Raw genomic sequence first — 20,411 nt, 5'->3', positions numbered from 1 at the left:
CGTCTATCTGATTATCGATTATAGCGTTAAGTCTGGTTTCATCCTATAATCATTTATATTTATACACGAAGATAACTCGTAGTAAATTATTTGTTTGGAAAGGTACAAAAAAATATATAGACATATAAAAATAGTAACTCATAACGAGGTAAACTGAAGATATCGCCAATACTAAAGCTGATATAACACACAAGATATAACATCAGATCGGTAAAATTTTATAAGTAAGAATATAGAAAATTTAACTGATAGTGTAAGTGTGAATAATTATGCATAAAACTAAATATATTTTCGATTACTGGACTTACATTTTAAACTTTAACAGTCTTGGTTAAATAGCCAGAAGTTCGGTTTTAACAATATTTAGTATGACTATTCTTATACTAAACGTCGGTTTCAGTAGAAAATACCCATATAGAAAGCAGACATAATATATGTAAATATTTGTTGTTACTGTATTTAAAGATGTAGATGATCTCCGATTACGGTAAAACTCTAAACGGTTGAACATTAAATATTGAATTTATCTTGACGTAGCTTTATTGCCCAATTAAGGTCCACCCTAGTAAAAATGATGAAATTTAATTTTTGTTTTACTGAAACTGTAGTTCCAAACAAAAGTTTTAGTTGTTAAGGAGTTTTCAGACAACAAGGAATTCAACTGAATTATAAGGCCCTTTTTCATTATTACCAGACTGCTGATATTATGTATAACTTCTGCTATATAGTAAGCTCTATATCAGAATTTAATAAAAAATTTTTATATGTAGATAGTTATTAACAATATGGCGAGCTACTGTTTATTTTGGATGGCATTGCTTAAGAATTGTTGGGACTCGATCGGTAATGATTTTGTTATTTACCTGTGGACTTTAGCTTTGACATTCTTATGGATTTACTGGATATTTTGTGTTCCAATTGTATGGAAAAAGGTATTTATTTTTAATTACTGTTAGTATGATTGAGTAAAATATATGAATTTATTATATAGATCGGAGAATATATATAATATTTTATATAAAGTCGCTCTCTTTCAATAATATATCGAAAGATTCTAAAGAGTGGCTCTACATGAATATTTAACTGTTTTTTGATAAATTTGGCAAGCTTAAGAGCTATAGGCTTATTAGGTATAATTATAGTTACACTATTTGAATCGATTTTGCCATATCCGGCCGACTGTCTGTCCGTACGAACGTTGAGATCTCAAAAACTATAAATGCCAGAGTGATAATAAACAAGAGAGAACGCTATAGTCGAGTTCCCCGACTATCTGATACCCGTTACTCAGCTAGTGTAAGTGCGAAGGACAGTTTTTGGCGGTTTGTGGGCGTTAGAGTGGGCGTGGCAAAAAGTTTTTTGGCGAATAGATAGAAATTTACAAGACTAATACAAAAATGAAAAATATCAAAACATTTTTCAAAAGTGTGGGCGTGGCAGCTTTGGGCGGTTTGTGGGCGTAAGAGTGGGCGTGGCAAAAAGATTTTTTGCAAGTCGATAGAAATTTTCAAGACCAATACAAAAATAAAAAAATATTTAAACATTTTTCAAAAGTGTGGGCGTGGCAGTTTTGGGCGGTTTGTGGGCGTTAGAGTGGGCGTGGCAAAAAGTTTTTTTGCAAATCGATAGAAATTTACCATACCAATACAAAAATGAAAAAATATTAAAACATTTTTCAAAAGTGTGGGCGTCGCAGTTTTGGGCGGTTTGTGGGCGTTAGAGTGGGCGTGGCAACATGAATCGACAAACTTGCGCTGCGTCTATGTCTCTGGAGTCTGTGTGCTTAGTCTCAACTTTCTAGCTTTTGTAGTTCCTGAGATCTCGACGTTCATACGGACAGACAGACGGACAGACGGACGGACAGACGGACATGGCCAAATCGACTCGGCTATTGATCCTGATCAAGAATATATATACTTTATATGGTCGGAAACGCTTCCTTCTGCCTGTTACATACTTTTCAACGAATCTAGTATACCCTTTTACTCTACGAGTAACGGGTATAAAAAGTAGGAAGTTGAGATTAAGCATACAGACTCCAGGGACATAGACGCAGCGCAAGTTTGTCGAATCATGTTGCACGGCCACTCTAACGCCACAACCCGCCCAAAACTGCCACGCCCACACTTTTGAAAAATGTTTTATTATGTTTTCCATTTTGTATTGGTCTTGTTAATTTCTATCGATTTGTTAAAAAACTTTTTGCCACGCCCACTCTAACGCCCACAAACCGTCCAAAGCTGCCACGCCCACACTTTTGAAAAATGTTTTGATATTTTTTCATTTTTGTATTAATCTTGTAAATTTCTATCGATTTGCCAAGAAACCTTTTGCCACGCCCAATCTAACGCCCACAAAACGGCAAAAACTGTCACTGTTGAAGACTCTCCTTTGCACTTTCACTATCTGTGTAACGGGTATCAGATAGTCGGGTAACTCGACTATAGCGTTTTCTCTTGTTTTAGACATGTTTTTTTGAATGATTTAATTGTATTTCGAGGTGTTTGTGCGATTCTATAATTTTGTCTAAAAAAGACAGTTTTTCACCCCCCTTTTTTATATTGTTTTTATTATATTACAAATGGGTGCATCTGCGCTATTGGTGATGCATGTAAATAGATTGGTGGTAAGGAGCTTTTGTCTAATGGCGAGAGGCGCAATGTTGGCCTCAAGAGGCAAATTTCCTAATAGCTCAATGTAAAGTTGAGTAAACTTTATTTAGGACACTTTTTGGGGCAGTTCCATATAGTGGTAAAGCGAAATCAATTTTTGATACTTTTAAAGCTTTCACTACAGAAATTAGTGTTAATGTGCTACAATTGTATTTTGGATTAGATAGCCATTTAATAATATTAAGCAGTTTCAGCAGAGCAACGACAAAAAAGCCTATGTGTGATTTCCACTTGTGTTTATTGTTGTATATCAGGCCTAAAATTTTGAGTGAGGTAACATTGGGAAGTTGAAAGCTGTTAAAAGATACATCGTATCTGCCATGGTTTTTGTTGCATATATGCATGTGCTTATACTTTTCGGGTAAAATGACAGCACCAGAATAAGAGCACCAGTTGGCTATGTCATTGTATAGCATATCTAAATTTAATATCCCATTTTTTGTTTTATTCATTTCAATAATCAAGTTGACATCCTCAGCATAGACGCTTATTTGTATTTCTTTGTGCAATGCTATCAAATCAAATCAAATGCTATCAATTTTAGTAAGCTATGACAAATAAAGGCGATCCTTGTGGGATACCATTATCGAGTGGCAGTGTGTTGGAGAAATGTTGGCCAACTCTAACTTTTATCTTCCTGTTGGTCATAAAATTGCGAACATAATTAATGATTTTGGGTCCAAGTTTCCACTTTAATAGTTTGTTGATAATCGCATGTAAACCAATTTTGTCAAATGCTTTGCAAAAGTCGAGCAAGATAATAGAAAGGTGATTCTTGGTAACCAAGGTTTTGTTAACAAGAAAGTCTATAAAGAGTAGACTATCCATAACTGATTTGCCTTTCCTAAATCCTTTTTGGCTATTGTGGAGAAGTTTGTAGTTAGTTACAAACCAGCCTTCTGCCCACAAGTTTATGGAGAAGTTTGGCCAGTTAAGCGAAATTGGGCGGTATGATAATGGGTCGGTTTTATCTTTGTCAGGCTTGAGAATGGGAATGATTACACTAATTTTATATTGTTGCGGTATGTGGCCGCGTAGTATAAGATTATATAAGTCGATTACCTGGTGCTGGAGATTCATATAATCATAATTAATCATATCGTAATTAATTCTCTCAAAGCCTGGAGTTTTTGCTGAATAGAATTTAATAAAGTTAACGTCAAGCTCAACTGGCAGAGCTCGGGAGTGTGTCGTGTGCTGTCTTGAATTATTTTAGTTTTGTTTTCATTAATTTGGGAGAAATTGCAATCGCGTGATTCAGATGACAAATTTTCGCAAAACAAGCCAGCTATGTTTTGTTGGTAGGTGATGAATTGGTAAGGATTGTGTGGGTGGTTTAGACAGTGAATTTGCTTGGTAGAATTTAGCCCACAAAATCGGCGGATATTACTCCATATCTTTTGTATGGACGTCTTAGGATTAATCTCCTCGGAAAACTTGGTACTTGCGTCTCTTTTTGAGATTCCAAGGGCGCGCTTAAGGATCGCTGATTTTTAATGTTTTTGGTGGTAATATTTCTTTTAAGAGCATGCCATGCAGTATTTTTGGCAATGCGTAGGGTTTAGAGCTCTTTGTTCCACCAAGGTAATGACCTTTGTGCTTTTAAAGAAAATTTCGGTATGAATAAATGAGTTGGTCAGCGATTCAAACAATTTCCAGTCAGCTTTGTCTGTATTAAATGGGGATCTATTTATCATTGAGTTGTTTTGGGTGGAATGAAATAAATACGTGATGATTGGAAGATGATCACTTCCGAAAAAGTTGGTTTCTATTTCCCACTCTGCATGTATTGCCAGCTCTGCTGAGCAGTGAGTGAGGTCTATGTGTGTGAGAGTATTGTGTGTGCTCAAGTGTGTGGGGCTCTTGTCATTAAGAATGATATAGTTCGACTGCATAATGAATTCTTCCAGGATGGTTCTTTTTTTGTTGTTAGTGGGGAACCCCAGCTTCTATGCCACGAGTTGAAGTCTCCAGCAACTAGAGTTGGTTTGTTGTTTGAAGGCAGCCGTACTGCTTGCAAATTTTTGATATTAAACATGGATTTTGTTTGGAGGTAAGTGGAGATTATATTAATTTTTTTTGGGAGCATATCTCAATGCAGATTGCGTCAAAATCAGTCGGGAGAGAAATTTCTTTGAACTGGATTGTCTTACTAATAAGTATTCCAACACCACCATAAGAAGGTGATGAGTTGAGTGTAAGAAAAAGATATTTTGTGGAAATAGGGTACATTGAGTTGAATCTAAGATGAGTCTCTTGCAAAGTTAGTATATATGTGAGTTTGATGTTCTTTATTAATGTTTGCAGCTCAGTAGTTATTGACATAGCCATTTATGTTCCATTGTAAAATTTTTAGAGACATAAGATTCGTAGGGAATTAGATAAATGCTATTAGAGACGGAGTTAAGATGGTATGCAGATGACTGGAAGCCTACACTCTCCGACATGAACTACAGTGAGTACCGCTGTAATTCAGAGCCACTCTCCCTCCCCCGCCAAGCACCAGTCCCCACGCCTAGCGCAAATCGATTGATTTGCCGGCACTGGGAGGAGCGCTCGGCGGAGAAAGGGGAGCGGACTCAGTGAACTACGGCAGTTCATTAATGTCAACATCTAAGTTGTCGGTTACATGTCTATGTCTGAGAAGTTGACTTCATTGTCTTCTCATAGATTGAAAGTGCGTCGGAAGGTAAATTAAAGTGTTTAATTGTTTTTTTTCTTTCGCTTAAGTAGGGTCTTCGCACGATTAGATAAGTTTTTGGGAAATATTTTTAACGGGGGAGTTGAGAGGGGTAGTTGTAGCTGAGGTGGAAAAGGGTTTGATTTCACTAGTGGTATTTTGTGGTGTAATATAATTGTATGTGATAGGTTTTCGAGCCAGCAATAATTGCAGCATCTTTGGCTGTGGATGGGCTTATATCAGATTTATGCGTTGAATCGGGGTTAGTGGGATTTTCTTTCTTATAATAAATTAGTTTGATAGGTTGGTCTTAACTATACTTGAGAACATTGATCCGTAGTGGGCTTGCCTCGAGTTGTAGAGTGAAGTAGCCTTTTCAACATCGACTTTTTCTAAAGTTTTTCTGGCTTGGATATATTGCTGCTTGACAAAGATCCTCTGTGTTAACGCAAAGATGTTGGAGATGTGTCCGAACGACAGTAATTGTTGCAGCGAAGTGGTGAAGGTATGTAAGCCCGGACTTTAACTGATTCGTAGCCGATTTTTATATTCTCTGGAGTTGAGACAGAGGCGAAAGTAAGGATGACTAAACCAGTATCGACTTAAACTTCATTATTTTTTTATTTTTGACGTCACATATGTATAACGAACACGACCTTTTATCTACGCCCGAGGTCTTCTCTGTCTAACTAACTTGCCGGCTAGGTTCAGGGCTCGGGTGGATTGTTTTGACTCTCGAATTTTGTAAACCGTTCCTCCCTCAGGTGACCTTTTATATATTTGCTGAATCATATTAATTTCCATTGTGATTATCTGCATTTAATTATTAATCGTTGAATACATTCTAGTAGTTACTAGTAATAATAAAAATAAAATAAAAGTATTCTTCATTGAATTTCAAATTTAAATCGTTGCTTCAAGACTATCGCTACTATATTAAAATTTATTACATTAATTGTCGCTTAGTTCTAATCGATATTTACTATTTTCACGTTAATATTTAAGCTACGTGTAATTTGTCGGACGCGAGTTCCTGGAGGAAACATAATAATAATTGCGGCTATGCAGTACTTACAAAGGATCCCACGAAGTCAGCAGGCCTGATGACGTCCGATGTTAGGTCGATTTATGCGTTAATAGTGATTTTATGAACAAATGCTCTCTACAGGCTCGAAGTCCAACAATACGTACACGTTAAAGCTACATCTAATGTTCGGCTTATCCAACTTTCTACCATAAACCGAATGCTACCAACATTTAATTGAATTTAAACATTTTAAAGTGCCAAGTTCTCTTCCGTTTAAGTCCTCCAATAAGTACATCGAGTTTCCTATTCGTTTTATTACTTTTGCCTTATCAACTAAGGGTGCTAATTTGGCGTTAAAATGATCTGCCAGTTTGCTTATCGAAAAAGTCGCTTTAACCAGCTGTCCTAGTTGAAAACATCGTGGTCGGCTGCGAAGGTCATAAACTTTCTTATACTGCACATAATCCTTTTCCATGTGGCGATGAATGCTTGAATGAATTTTGTCAAACTCATCGGGCCGCCTTACTTATGCCGTATTATCCTCCAGCAGGCAGAGGTTTCTAAGAACGTTTTAATCCTATCATTAGTGACCATGTGTTCCATACACTACCATATAGGGTGACTGTCCGATTGATTAGTGTATGCTATTACGCAGAAACAAGTTTATGCTGTTCTTATATTGATCCCAATCCCGTTGGTCCGATCGAATGTACGTACGCAAGGCTGCGTTAATAGATCAATTGACTCTCTCAGCCGAATTGCATTGCGGCGAATAGACTCTAGTAAACACTTGGGTGATCCCATAAGAGGTCAGAAACGAAACAAACTCATGGATTTTAAATGGAGTGCCATTGTCGCTTACTAATGTTTCCGGCAGTCCTATGCAAGAGAAAATATCCTCCCTAAGATACTGAATAATAACCTTCTTACAGGCTTGAGGAAGGTAAATTTCGAAAAGTGATCAAAGATTATGAAGATTCCAATATTTCCTCGTTTAGATTGCGGGAAGGAACCTATAAAATCAACGTACAGCCTTCAAAAGGGCCGATGCGTAACGACTGGAGATCCCATCGGTGGCTTTAACGATCGCGTGGGATATTTTTAATTCTGACACAGTTCACACTTGCCTACAAAATCCCATACGTCGACAACCATACGTGGCCAGTATAAATACCTTCGGATATGTTTCAGAGTTTTAGCGATCCCGCAATGAGCAGCTATTGGTTGACAGTGCGCAGATTCCAAAACGGATTGTCTAAGACCAACCGGAACAAACAGCTTCCACTCGGTGTCGATATCTCCTTTAAGTGATGGAAATTTGGGACGATGATATAAATACTTATCAATAACTTGATAATCGGGAATAGCAGCCTTTAAAAATTTTTCTTTTAACTCTAGATATTACTTGTCTAAAAATGCGGAAGAGTCTAATTTGATTGCAGGGACATTTTCAATGTCGATGGCTGAGATATCGGTTTCTACTTCGTGTGCTCGTGAGAGCGCATCTCCCACTATATTTTGTGATCCTTTCCTATGTTCGTTCCTATGCGCTAGACGCCTGCTAAGATCCTTTTGTTTTATCAACCACTTAGGACTGGCGTAGTCGGTGATTGTTTTAAACGGGTGTCCATCGATGTACATACGAAATTTCTTTATTTGCCACTGCCAAACATCCCAACTCAGTCACCAAGTAGTTTCGCTGAGCTTGGCTTAGTTTCTTTGACATATAAGCTATCGGAAGCTCGTTTCCCTCGTCGTCAAGCTGTGCTAATACTGCACCAATACCAAAGAAAGACGCATCGCATTGGATGATGAATGGTCGGTGGTAATTGGGATGTCGTGGAAAGGGTGCCCAACACAGTTTGGATTTTATCGCCTTAAAAGATTATTTGAAGACCTTTCCTTTCAGTCGGTCAGAGAGTGCCGCAGTCACTGAGTAGTTTAAGAAAAGGTCTAGTTAGGCTGTTTAAAGACGTGTCTGATGGGGTTGGAATATTCTGTCCGAGGCTGGGCTCTTGCACCACACGCCTCGGGTTCTGGGGTCTCTATGATGACTTGTTGGTAACGTGCCAATAGAGTCCGACAATCGGATACGCAGGGTATCTGCAATCTCCAACTTCGAGTACAAAAAATCGTCGAAGCTCTCATTCTGTTTCTGCATTCGTCGCACAGTGGCGCATCCAAGAACTGATTTAAATCGGTTCAGTATTTTAGAAGTTACACGTGTTCAAAGTTGAACCTTTTTTGGGTTGTAAAAAAACAGGAATTTTTGGTAGAAAAATCTGAATTTGCGGTCGATTTTTAGGTTTAATATGTAACCTACCGGCTTGGTTATGGTCTCTATGGAAAGGGTCATCAAATCTCGGTAAAATAAATGTATAATATTCTTATATTATACATTTTTTCAACTTTGATGGAGAATATAAATCGATTCCCTTCCATTCCCTTGGTTTGGAGTATGAGGTGTTGTTCTTGAATATGTTCTTTATCAGAATCAAAGATCGGTACCCCCACGTCCCACCCCGAATTTCCTAGGCAAAAGATACTCAGCGTAAAAAACGCGCGGCTTAGTGAAAATTCTGCTACAAGCGCACTTGCTGCGCAGTACAAAACTGTATGGCGGGCATACATTTTTTCCTATATTGGCGGTTTGTTTTTCAATCCCTGACTTTGTAATGATTTTAAAGGAATGTGTAATGATTAACTATTCTTCAAAATTATTAAATTAAGAAAAATTTAATAATTATTTTAAATGGTTTGTAAAAAATAGGTAAAAATATATGGAAGATTTACAAAATAAAAAAAATAAATGTTTTTTCTTTAAAATAGATTTATTTTTTGTTTTTAAAACATAAAAATTACTTTTCATTTAAAAAAAATTAAGAAAATGTCTCAACTAGTTCAAGATTTATAATTTTTGTAACCCAAAAATTTCTAAGGCCCCTTGATGTCTTCATCTGAGCGTTGTGGTGTACGTAGTTCGACAGATTTTAACTAACTGGTCTTTTAATAGTGGGTGGTAATTACTAATAAAGAGGACCTTGTACTTCCTTCGCTAGGGATGCGCACTCTTGCTATGCTCGGTCTAGCTCGCCGTAGGTCGGGTTCTTCTAGCTTAGGATAGTACGAAACGCCACTACATTTAACAATTGCACATTATTCAAAACTCTACTTATTGATTAATAAAAGAAATGGCTTTATATTGATACGACGGATACACGCAACACGTGTGAAAATAAGCTACAGATTCTGATAAATATTGGGAATTTGGATGTTAATAATTCCCTAAGTCATTACCCTCCCTACCATGAAATGATACTTAAAATGTTTACATTTGGCCAGTCAAATAACTCTACCACATATTTAAGAAAGTGTTCAACATAAGTACTCGACAAACCATTAAATCTATTTATTCACAATTCATTTTTTTCAATATATCTTCAATTATAATTCCATTTATATTAATTCAGTTTAGTAAGCTATTCCATTAAATTATTTTACAAACAAGAGAAACGCTATAGTCGAGTTCCCGACTATCTGATACCCGTTACTCAGCTAGTGGAAGGGAGAAGGAGAGTATTAAACAGAGTATTTTTGGCGGTTTGTAGGCGTTATAGTGGCGTGGCAGAAAGTTATTGGCAAATCGATAGAAATTCACAAGACCATATAAAATGAAAAATATCAAAACATTTTCAAAAGTGTGGCGTATCAGCTTTGGCGGTTGAGGGCGTTAGAGTGGGCGTGGCAAAAAGTTTTTTGGTAAATCGATAGAAAATTACAAGACTAATACAAAGTGAAAAATTTTCAAAACATTTTTTCAAAGTGTGGCGTAGCAGCTTTGGGCGGTTGAAGGCGTTAGAGTGAGCGTGGCAAAAACACAAACCAGCCAAAACTGCCACGCCCACACTTTTAAAAAAATGTTTTGAAAAATCTTTATTTTTACATTAGTCTTGTATTTTTCTATCGATTACCAAAAACTTTCTGCCACGCCCACTATAACGCCTACAAACCGCCAAAAACTGTGTTTAAGACTCTCCTTCTCCCTTCCACTAGCTGAGTAACGGGGTATCAGATAGTCGGGGAACTGACTATAGCGTTCTCTCTTGTTTATAACTGATTATAGCGGTCTATTCGGTATTGTAAACGCAGTGTATTGCTAAGAATTTCGTCGAGCGGTATCTGCCAGTATGTATGCTTCATATCGATACCACTTATGAATTTAGCTGGTGGTAACCGGCTTAATATGCCGTCTATATGAGGTAGAGGATATGCGTCCCGCTGAAGTAACCTTGTTTACCTCTCTAGAATCAAGACATAGACGGTTCTTGTCTCCTTTCTTTACTTACACGCAATTACTGCTCCAAGCGCTAGTTGACTCTCGATAACATCTAAAGCTAGCATGTTATCCACTTCACCAAACATTAATTTTCAATGACAGGTGAAACTGGCCAATGGCGTTGTTTAACAGGACTCGCATTTCCTATATCAATGCTATGTGTGGACAAGGTATTACGCCCTAAACCTTCAGAAGCAAAGCATGGAAATATTTTTATTACTGTCTCCAGCCGAAGTCTTTCTCTTTCGTTTAGCTCATGATATTTTGGAGAATTTTCATCATCATCCAAAGTACTCAGCAATGGGTCGATTGCTCGTAATTTTTGCGAAAAATCAATGCCTAAATATACATTCTGTTAATGTTCTGGTATATAAATAATTAAAGATTGTCTATCGCATCTCCATACTAATGGAAGTTGTAAGTTTTGACACTACTTTGCTTTTAGTTCCGTTCGCAGGCGCGAATTTCGCCAGAACATTTTTTTACGTTGTTGTGTTTAAGGAAGTTTCTGAGCAGCTAATCCGCCTACACCAACTTATTGTTGCTCCAGAATCTAATAAAGCCTTGTAGGTTTGACCCTCTATATTGATATCCCTATAAAGTCTTCGGTCAGAGCTAAGTACTATAGCGGAAATAAGTTTCTGTCGGTCACGACGAACCTTCTTTCAAAATTCTCTCAATCGGCTAGTAGATCGTCTGGGCTTTAAATGAGTCCCTAACTATCTATTTACCAAATATTTCTCTACGCTTATTATTGTACTTTTGAATTCTTATGTGTAAGGGTATAAAGGAATAATGAATATCAGGCTGACCTAAAGGTTTACCTCCTGAAATTCACGGGCTTCAGTGGTTGCCTTTGACTTAGCAATTTCTGAATCTACGGATGTATCTTGTTGCTCAGAGAAACATCCTTTTGTCGGTTTCCCGGATTACAGTTTGGGCAAGTCGGGTTGTATTTTTCTTTAAGTCCGCAACCGTAACAAAATACAAGAGAGAACGCTATAGTCGAGTTCCGCGACTATCTGATACCCGTTACTCAGCTAGTGGAAGGGAGAAGGAGAGTCTTAAACAGAGTATTTTTGGCGGTTTGTAGGCGTATAGTGGGCGTGGCAGAAAGTTTTTTGGCAAATCGATAGAAATTTACAAGACTAAACAAAAAATGAAAAAATATCAAAACATTTTCAAAAAGTGTGGGCGTGGCAGTTTTGGGCGGTTTGTGGCGTTAGAGTGGGCGTGGCAAAAAGTTTTTTTTGCAAATCGATAAAATTTACAAGACCATACAAAAATGAAAAAAATATCAAAACATTTTTCAAAAGTGTGGGCGTGGCAGTTTTGGGCGGTTTGTGGGCGTTAGAGTGGGCGTGGCAACATGAATCGACAAACTTGCGCTGCGTCTATGTCTCTGGAGTCTGTATGCTTAATCTCACTTTCTAGCTTTTGTAGTTCCTGAGATCACAGCGTTCATACGGCGGACAGACAGACGGACAGACGGACAAACGGACAGACGGACATGGTCATATCGACTCGGCTATTGGTCCTGATCAATAATTATATACTTTATATGTCGGAAACCCTTCCTTCTGCCTGTTACATACTTTTCAACGAATCTAGTATACCCTTTTACTCTACGAGTAACGGGTATAATAATTATTTTAGCCATACAATCATCAAATCTGTGGCCTTGTTTGTCACAATTCCAACAAGTTGTGGTATTTCGACGTTGAATTTGGTTTACCTCTTCACCTACTCTTACTAAATCTGTCTCCTCTTCTTTGGGGTTAATTCTGCCACGCAGGAGCGATGGGGTTTTGGCTTAAACGTCCTGAGATTGTTTATAAAACTGTTCATGCCTGCGCACTTCGTATCGGAGTTGTGTTCTGTTTGGGATTTTAAGATGCAGCAACTCATGATGTAAGCTAGGCTTCGAATTTCTAACCAATAACTCAACTAATTGTGCTTCGGAAACTCCATTTTGCAGTCTGTCAATCAACCGTTCCATGGTTTCCTGGAAATCTTCAAATGCTTCATTTTCTTCTTGCTTGCGTTTTCGGATTCCCTCCCAAATATCATAATCTGTCTCTATATCTTCAAATCTGTTCCTAAATTCGCCACAAAATGTGTTCCAATCGAAATTTGGATTGTTTCGATGAAACTTCCAATACCAATCGCTTGCTTTTCCTGCAAACAGAAGGTACAAATGGTCACATAGAAGTCCATAACCATTACCTAAATTTTGTTTGGTAAGTGAGCATATCATGTAAATGAATTCATCTATCTTGATGCTTGTTTTGCTACCATCGAACATTAATCCCATTTTTAAATAATTCCTGATGCAAGTTGTCCAAATGACTTTTAATAGATGTCTCTATAGTCTTCCCTGTTGTTGGCTAACAGTAAACTGTATAAAGTTCATCAACTCTGGGTGAGTACTAAGAACCATACTGGAATTCGTTTGAGGTTCTGTTAAGATCCTATCCAAATTTCCTCTGTATGTATTTCTTGTAGACACTCCTCGTCCAGGAGGTGTACCTCGGATCCTGCCTGATCTGGTATTTCTCCTTAATGGGATATTATCATTATTATCCTGACATTCGCTTACGCCGGATGTACCAGCTGTTGCAGCATCTAATTCAGCGAACAGAGTGTTAATAGAGTGAGATAAATTCGATTCATTGCAATCAGCATTGCAAATTGGACGTGTTTGTGTACTTTTTAAGTGTTTTATAATGCACTTTTTATGAAATGTATGCCGGCACGATGGTGTTGCTGACAAAACGGTTGGTGCTAAGATTTATTTACATATGGACAGCTATTTTTAACGCCTTGTGAAACTTCAAATGCAATACCTGCACTATGCTTAGCTGAGATATTATTGTTATTAAGATATGTTGTAATTATTTGGATTGTCTTTCCTTATGTCAATCACTTCTATCAAAAACTTAGTGGTATCCCTATTTGTTAGTGGATTGTAGCTGGTCTATTGCCTCATGCTTTTGTTTACTTGAAAATCGGACACTATTCGGTCTTATTGAAGTGTAAGTATAATGTATTCCAAAAGGTATTCGCCGTAGGTCGAGGTTCTTTTAGCTTAGGATAGTACGAAACGCTACTGCATTTAATAAGTGCGTCTTATTCAAAACAATATTCAAAACTCTACTATTGATTAATAAAAGAAATAGCGTTATATTGATACGACGGATACACGCCGCCAAGTGTGAAGATAAGCTATAGATTCTCATAAATATTGGGAATTTTGGATGTAATTAATTCCCTAATTCTTCACCCTCCCTACCTTGAAAATGATACTTAAAATATTTACATTGTCCCTTGGCCAAGTTCAAAATAACTCTACCACATATTAAGAAAGTGTTCAACATAAATACTCGACAAACCATTTAATCTATTTATTCACAATTCATTCTTTTTCAATATATCTTCAATTATAATTCCATTTATATAAATTCAGTTTAGTAAGCTGTTCCATTAAATTTCATTTACACACTAACAAGTTTTAACCTTCGCATAATTATCCTAGTCTTTCTCTAACTCTTCATTTTCGTTTATATATAGTGAGTAAAAAAAGTTATATAAAAGTAAAGTATAAAGCAAATAGATATAAGTAATTGAATATAAAAATTAGCAAATATGGTTATACAATCCTTAGCCAAATGCAGATCTTATTTTATTTAGACGTTCGAGTGGCGTTTTGTAGAACTTTAATATAGGTAATTCATAATAATGTTTTTATAGTTATTGTTTTGTAGTACTCACGACCTTAAATATCCTATGATGTGCGTAAAGTTGGGCCCAAGTTCACGTTGACATTGTGGAGCTCTAGGTCAAATTTTAAAGGTCCTAATTTAAATTCCTATTCAAATGCCAAAAGTTCCGTCAATCTGCGAGTATTTAATTCAATTTTAATTGCAATACAAAAGAAAATCAAGAATCAAAACAAAACACCGAAATGCAACTGCAGCACTACAGCGATAGGACCTTAGGAGACCGCTGGCAGCTACGCTGCGCTGCGGCTGTAGAGCAACCAAATACCTTTATATAACCCTTGGCCTTCTTTACGCCTTGGGCCTTCTTGGCCTTCTTGGCCTTCTTTACGCCTTGGGGCCCTATGAAAACTGAGTTAGAAATGGGCACTCACTATATCGTATTGTTTACCTTTTTCCACATATATTTTCCATAATTTTAATGTGGTGTTTAATTGGGCAGCGTCAAAAATTGGGAGCGTTCGCCAAGAGGTTTTATCTGATAATGAATCAAGCTCTGGGAAGCTGCATGCCGGTGTTCAATGCTATAGGCTTTCCTTTCCCTAACTGTACAATCCCAAGATCATATTCTGTCCTGATTTGTCTAAGACAATTATCTCACTTTTTGGGTTATACAAAAGCTGCTATAATTTAGGGCGAGGGTATCTTGAAGAGTTATTGCAGTATAAAGCTTAAGTTGGTCACTACACCCACAGATAAGGTAATAAGACTATTTCAAGGAAGCCTTATCTGAAGAAATTCCTTGTTTTCTAGCTTGTATATCCTTCAAATGGAATACTCATAATTTCTTTCCTTTCTCATCCTCTAATTCGTAGTAGTACGAGCTACGTTTCTTATAAACTTTAGCTGGGATAAATACGGGTGCCAATTTACTACTGAATTTCTTTACGGCATTACTTTGTGTAAAGTTTCTAGCGCAAACGAAATCGCCGTTTTTAAATTCTATCTGCCGAGTGCGTAGGTTGTATCTATTCGCGTTTTCTTCATGGGCTCGGTTTAGGTTCAGTTTAGTTGCCGTCTCTGTAGTTCTAAAGCCTCCGGTTTAGATAACCGAGTGTCGTCCGCTAACATATTTAGAGTACGCAGGAGACTATAGTCCTTGCCGTTAAGGATCATATTTTGTCCAAATGTAAGGTGACGAACCTGTCTTCTATGTAACGACGCTCTTTAAGATCCGCTAATTGCGTCAAGTTGTCATCCCAATTTGCGTTAGCCTGTAGAGAATATATGGCTGTAAGTTTATGCTGTACGGCAAAACTAGTAAGGAAAGCTTGGAAATAGCTTGACTTAAACTGACTGCCATTATCAGAAAGTATTACTTCTGGAACGCCAAACGTATAGAATATAGCCCCCTTTAAGTAATCAGAGATTTTAGGAGCGGTGAACTTCTTAAGAGGTAACAAAAAGTGGAAACGGGTGTTATGGTCAACGACAATCAGCAAACCTATGTGACCTTTTTTCTGCGAGGGTATGGCCCTAAGAGGTCAATATATAATTTTTGGAATGGCCTGTCTGAGGTTAACGGTTTACCCATTGGCGGTTTTAGAACCGTGTTTGGACTTTTTGTGGTACGACAAATCACACAATTGGATATATAGTTGCGTATTTGCGTAACCATACAAGGCCAAAACAAATATCTTTCTAGTTTTTCTACAGTTTTACTCATGCCACAATGAGATGAGCTTCGTGCATCATAAGCCTGAAACAATATATCGGGTACTAACGCCGAAGGTATCCATAGTTTCCAAAGATTTTCTTTCTTTATATCGTCTGATACAGAAGTAGTTCTTTTGTAAATATATCCATCCCTGATTTGTAGATCGGGAAATCTTGATTGATTGTTTGATATTGTCTTTATTAAGTCCAAGTATTCCGTGGATTTGAAATGTGGAGAATCTACGTCAACTATGGGTCCATTTTGACAAAATTCATCGATGGCTGGGTCGTTCTGTCAGGATAAGGAGTCTGCAACGACGTTCTGAAAACCGCTACGATGTTTTATAGTGAACGTAAACGCTCTCAGCTTCATTGACCATCCTTCTGCCGCATTAGCCATTCAAGGGCTGCATGGTTTGCTATGACTAAGAAATCCTGGCCCTCAATATACGGAAACTTAATAGTTACGTTGCGCTTTGGACAATTTTTCAGACATATACGAAATCGGAAGTTCTACTCCATCTCGCTCCTGAGCCAGTACGCAACCAACACCAAAAGAGCTGGCGTCACACAACAGAATGAATTGCTTGGAAAAATCTGGTGTTAGTTGACTCTTCGATAACATCTAAAGCTAGCATGTTATCCACTTCAGCGAACATTAATTTTTCAATGGCAGGTGAAACTGGCCAATGGCGTTGTTTAACAGGACTCGCATTTCCTATATCAATGCTATGTGTGGACAAGGTAGTACGACCTAAACCTTCAGAAGCAAAGCATGGAAATATTTTTATTACTGTCTCCAGCCGAAGTCTTTCTCTTTCGTTTAGCTCATGATATTTTGGAGAATTTTCATCATCATCCAAAGTACTCAGCAATGGTCGGATTGCTCGTAATTTTTGCGAAAAATCAATGCCTAAATATACATTCTGTTAATGTTCTGGTATTATAAATAATTAAAGATTGTCTATCGCATCTCCATACTTAATGGAAGTTGTAAGTTTTGACACTACTTTGCTTTTAGTTCCGTTCGCAGCGCGAATTTCGCCAGAACATTTTTTTACGTTGTTGTGTTTAAGGAAGTTCTGAGCAGCTAATCCGCCTACACAACTTATTGTTGCTCCAGAATCTAATAAAGCCTTGTAGGTTTGACCCTCTATATTGATATCCCTATAAAGTCTTCGGTCAGAGCTAAGTACTATAGCGGAAATAAGTTTCTGTCGGTCACGACGAACCTTCTTTCAAAATTCTCTCAATCGGCTAGTAGATCGTCTGGGCTTTAAATGAGTCCCTAACTATCTACTTTACCAAATATTTCTCTACGCTTATTATTGTAATTTTGAATTCTTATGTGTAAGGGTATAAAGGAATAATGAATATCAGGCTGACCTAAAGGTTCTACCTCCTGAAATTCACGGGCTTCAGTGGTTGACTTTGACTTAGCAATTTCTGAATCTACGGATGTATCTTGTTGCTCAGAGAAACATCCTTTTGTCGGTTTCCCGGATTACAGTTTGGGCAAGTCGGGTTGTATTTTTCTTTAAGTCCGCAACCGTAACAAAATATAATTATTTTAGCCATACAATCATCAAATCTGTGGCCTTGTTTGTCACAATTCCAACAAGTTGTGGTATTTCGACGTTGAATTTAGTTTACCTCTTCACCTACTCTTACTAAATCTGTCTCCTCTTCTTTGGGGGTTAATTCTGCCACGCAGGAGCGATAGGGTTTTGGCTTAAACGTCCTGAGATTGTTATAAAACTGTTCATGCTTGCGCACTTCGTATCGGAGTTGTGTTCTGTTTGGGATTTTAAGATGCAGCAACTCATGATGTAAGCTAGGCTTCGAATTTCTAACCAATAACTCAACTAATTGTGCTTCGGAGACTCCATTTTGCAGTCTGTCAATCAACCGTTCCATGGTTTCCTGGAAATCTTCAAATGCTTCATTTTCTTCTTGCTTGCGTTTTCGGATTCCCTCCCAAATATCATAATCTGTCTCTATATCTTCAAATCTGTTCCTAAATTCGCCACAAAATGTGTTCCAATCGAAATTTGGATTGTTTCGATGAAACTTCCAATACCAATCGCTTGCTTTTCCTGCAAACAGAAGGTACAAATGGTCACATAGAAGTCCATAATCATTACCTAAATTTTGTTTGGTAAGTGAGCATATCATGTAAATGAATTCATCTATCTTGATGCTTGTTTTGCTACCATCGAACATTAATCCCCATTTTTAAATAATTCCTGATGCAAGTTGTCCAAATGACTTTTAATAGATGTCTCTATAGTCTTCCCTGTTGTTGGCTAACAGTAAACTGTATAAAGTTCATCAACTCTGGGTGAGTACCAAGAACCATACTGGAATTCGTTTGAGGTTCTGTTAAGATCCTATCCAAATTTCCTCTGTATGTATTTCTTGTAGACACTCCTCGTCCAGGAGGTGTACCTCGGATCCTGCCTGATCTGGTATTTCTCCTTAATGGGATATTATCATTATTATCCTGACATTCGCTTACGCCGGATGTACCAGCTGTTGCAGCATCTAATTCAGCGAACAGAGTGTTAATAGAGTGAGATAAATTCGATTCATTGCAATCAGCATTGCAAATTGGACGTGTTTGTGTACTTTTTAAGTGTTTTATAATGCACTTTTTATGAAATGTATGCCGGCACGATGGTGTTGCTGACAAAACGGTTGGTGCTAAGATTTATTTACATATGGCACAGCTATTTTTAACGCCTTGTGAAACTTCAAATGCAATACCTGCACTATGCTTAGCTGAGATATTATTGTTATTAAGATATGTTGTAATTATTTGGATTGTCTTTCCTTATGTCAATCACTTCTATCAAAAACTTAGTTGTATCCCTATTTGTTAGTGGATTGTAGCTGGTCTATTGCCTCATGCTTTTGTTTACTTGAAAATCGGACACTATTCGGTCTTATTGAAGTGTAAGTATAATGTATTCCAAAAGGTATTCGCCGTAGGTCGAGGTTCTTTTAGCTTAGGATAGTACGAAACGCTACTGCATTTATTCAAAACAATATTCAAAACTCTACTATTGATTAATAAAAGAAATAGCTTTATATTGATACGACGGATACACGCCGCCACGTGTGAAGATAAGCTACAGATTCTGATAAATATTGGGAATTTTGGATGTAATTAATTCCCTAATTCTTCACCCTCCCTACCCCGAAAATGATACTTAAAATATTTACATTGTCCCTTGGCCAAGTTCAAAATAACTCTACCACATATTAAGAAAGTGTTCAACATAAATACTCGACAAACCATTTAATCTATTTATTCACAATTCATTCTTTTTCAATATATCTTCAATTATAATTCCACTTATATAAATTCAGTTTAGTAAGCTGTTCCATTAAATTTCATTTACACACTAACAAGTTTTAACCTTCGCATAATTATCCTAGTCTTTCTCTAACTCTTCATTTTCGTTTATATATAGTGAGTAAAAAAAGTTATATAAAAGTAAAGTATAAAGCAAATAGATATAAGTAATTGAATATAAAAATTAGCAAATATGGTTATACAATCCTTAGCCAAATGCAGATCTTATTTTATTTAGACGTTCGAGTGGCGTTTTGTAGAACTTTAATATAGGTAATTCATAATAATGTTTTTATAGTTATTGTTTTGTAGTACTCACGACCTTAAATATCCTATGATGTGCGTAAAGTTGGGCCCAAGTTCACGTTGACATTGTGGAGCTCTAGGTCAAATTTTAAAGGTCCTAATTTAAATTCCTATTCAAATGCCAAAAGTTCCGTCAATCTGCGAGTATTTAATTCAATTTTAATTGCAATACAAAAGAAAATCAAGAATCAAAACAAAACACCGAAATGCAACTGCAGCACTACAGCGATAGGACCTTAGGAGACCGCTGGCAGCTACGCTGCGCTGCGGCTGTAGAGCAACCAAATACCTTTATATAACCCTTGGCCTTCTTTACGCCTTGGGCCTTCTTGGCCTTCTTGGCCTTCTTTACGCCTTGGGGCCCTATGAAAACTGAGTTAGAAATGGGCACTCACTATATCGTATTGTTTACCTTTTTCCACATATATTTTCCATAATTTAATTATATCACCACCTGTATGTGGTGTTTAATTGGGCAGCGTCAAAAATTGGGAGCGTTCGCCAAGAGGTTTTATCTGATAATGAATCAAGCTCTGGGAAGCTGCATGCCGGTGTTCAATGCTATAGGCTTTCCTTTCCCTAACTGTACAATCCCAA

General features: G+C 37.2%; 1 pseudogene; it reads left to right on the top strand.

Annotated features, from left to right (window-relative positions):
* Nucleotides 1-407: 407 nt before the first annotated feature.
* The window catches only part of LOC120322353, a 127,201-nt pseudogene continuing 107,197 nt past the window's right edge, over nucleotides 408-20,411 (top strand).

This window comes from Drosophila yakuba, unplaced genomic scaffold (genome assembly GCF_016746365.2).
Source record: "Drosophila yakuba strain Tai18E2 unplaced genomic scaffold, Prin_Dyak_Tai18E2_2.1 Segkk8_quiver_pilon_scaf, whole genome shotgun sequence".
Classification (NCBI taxonomy): Eukaryota; Metazoa; Arthropoda; class Insecta; order Diptera; family Drosophilidae; genus Drosophila; species Drosophila yakuba.
The sequence above is the reverse complement of the archived record's forward strand: the minus strand, read 5'-3'. Positions and strand labels throughout refer to the sequence as shown.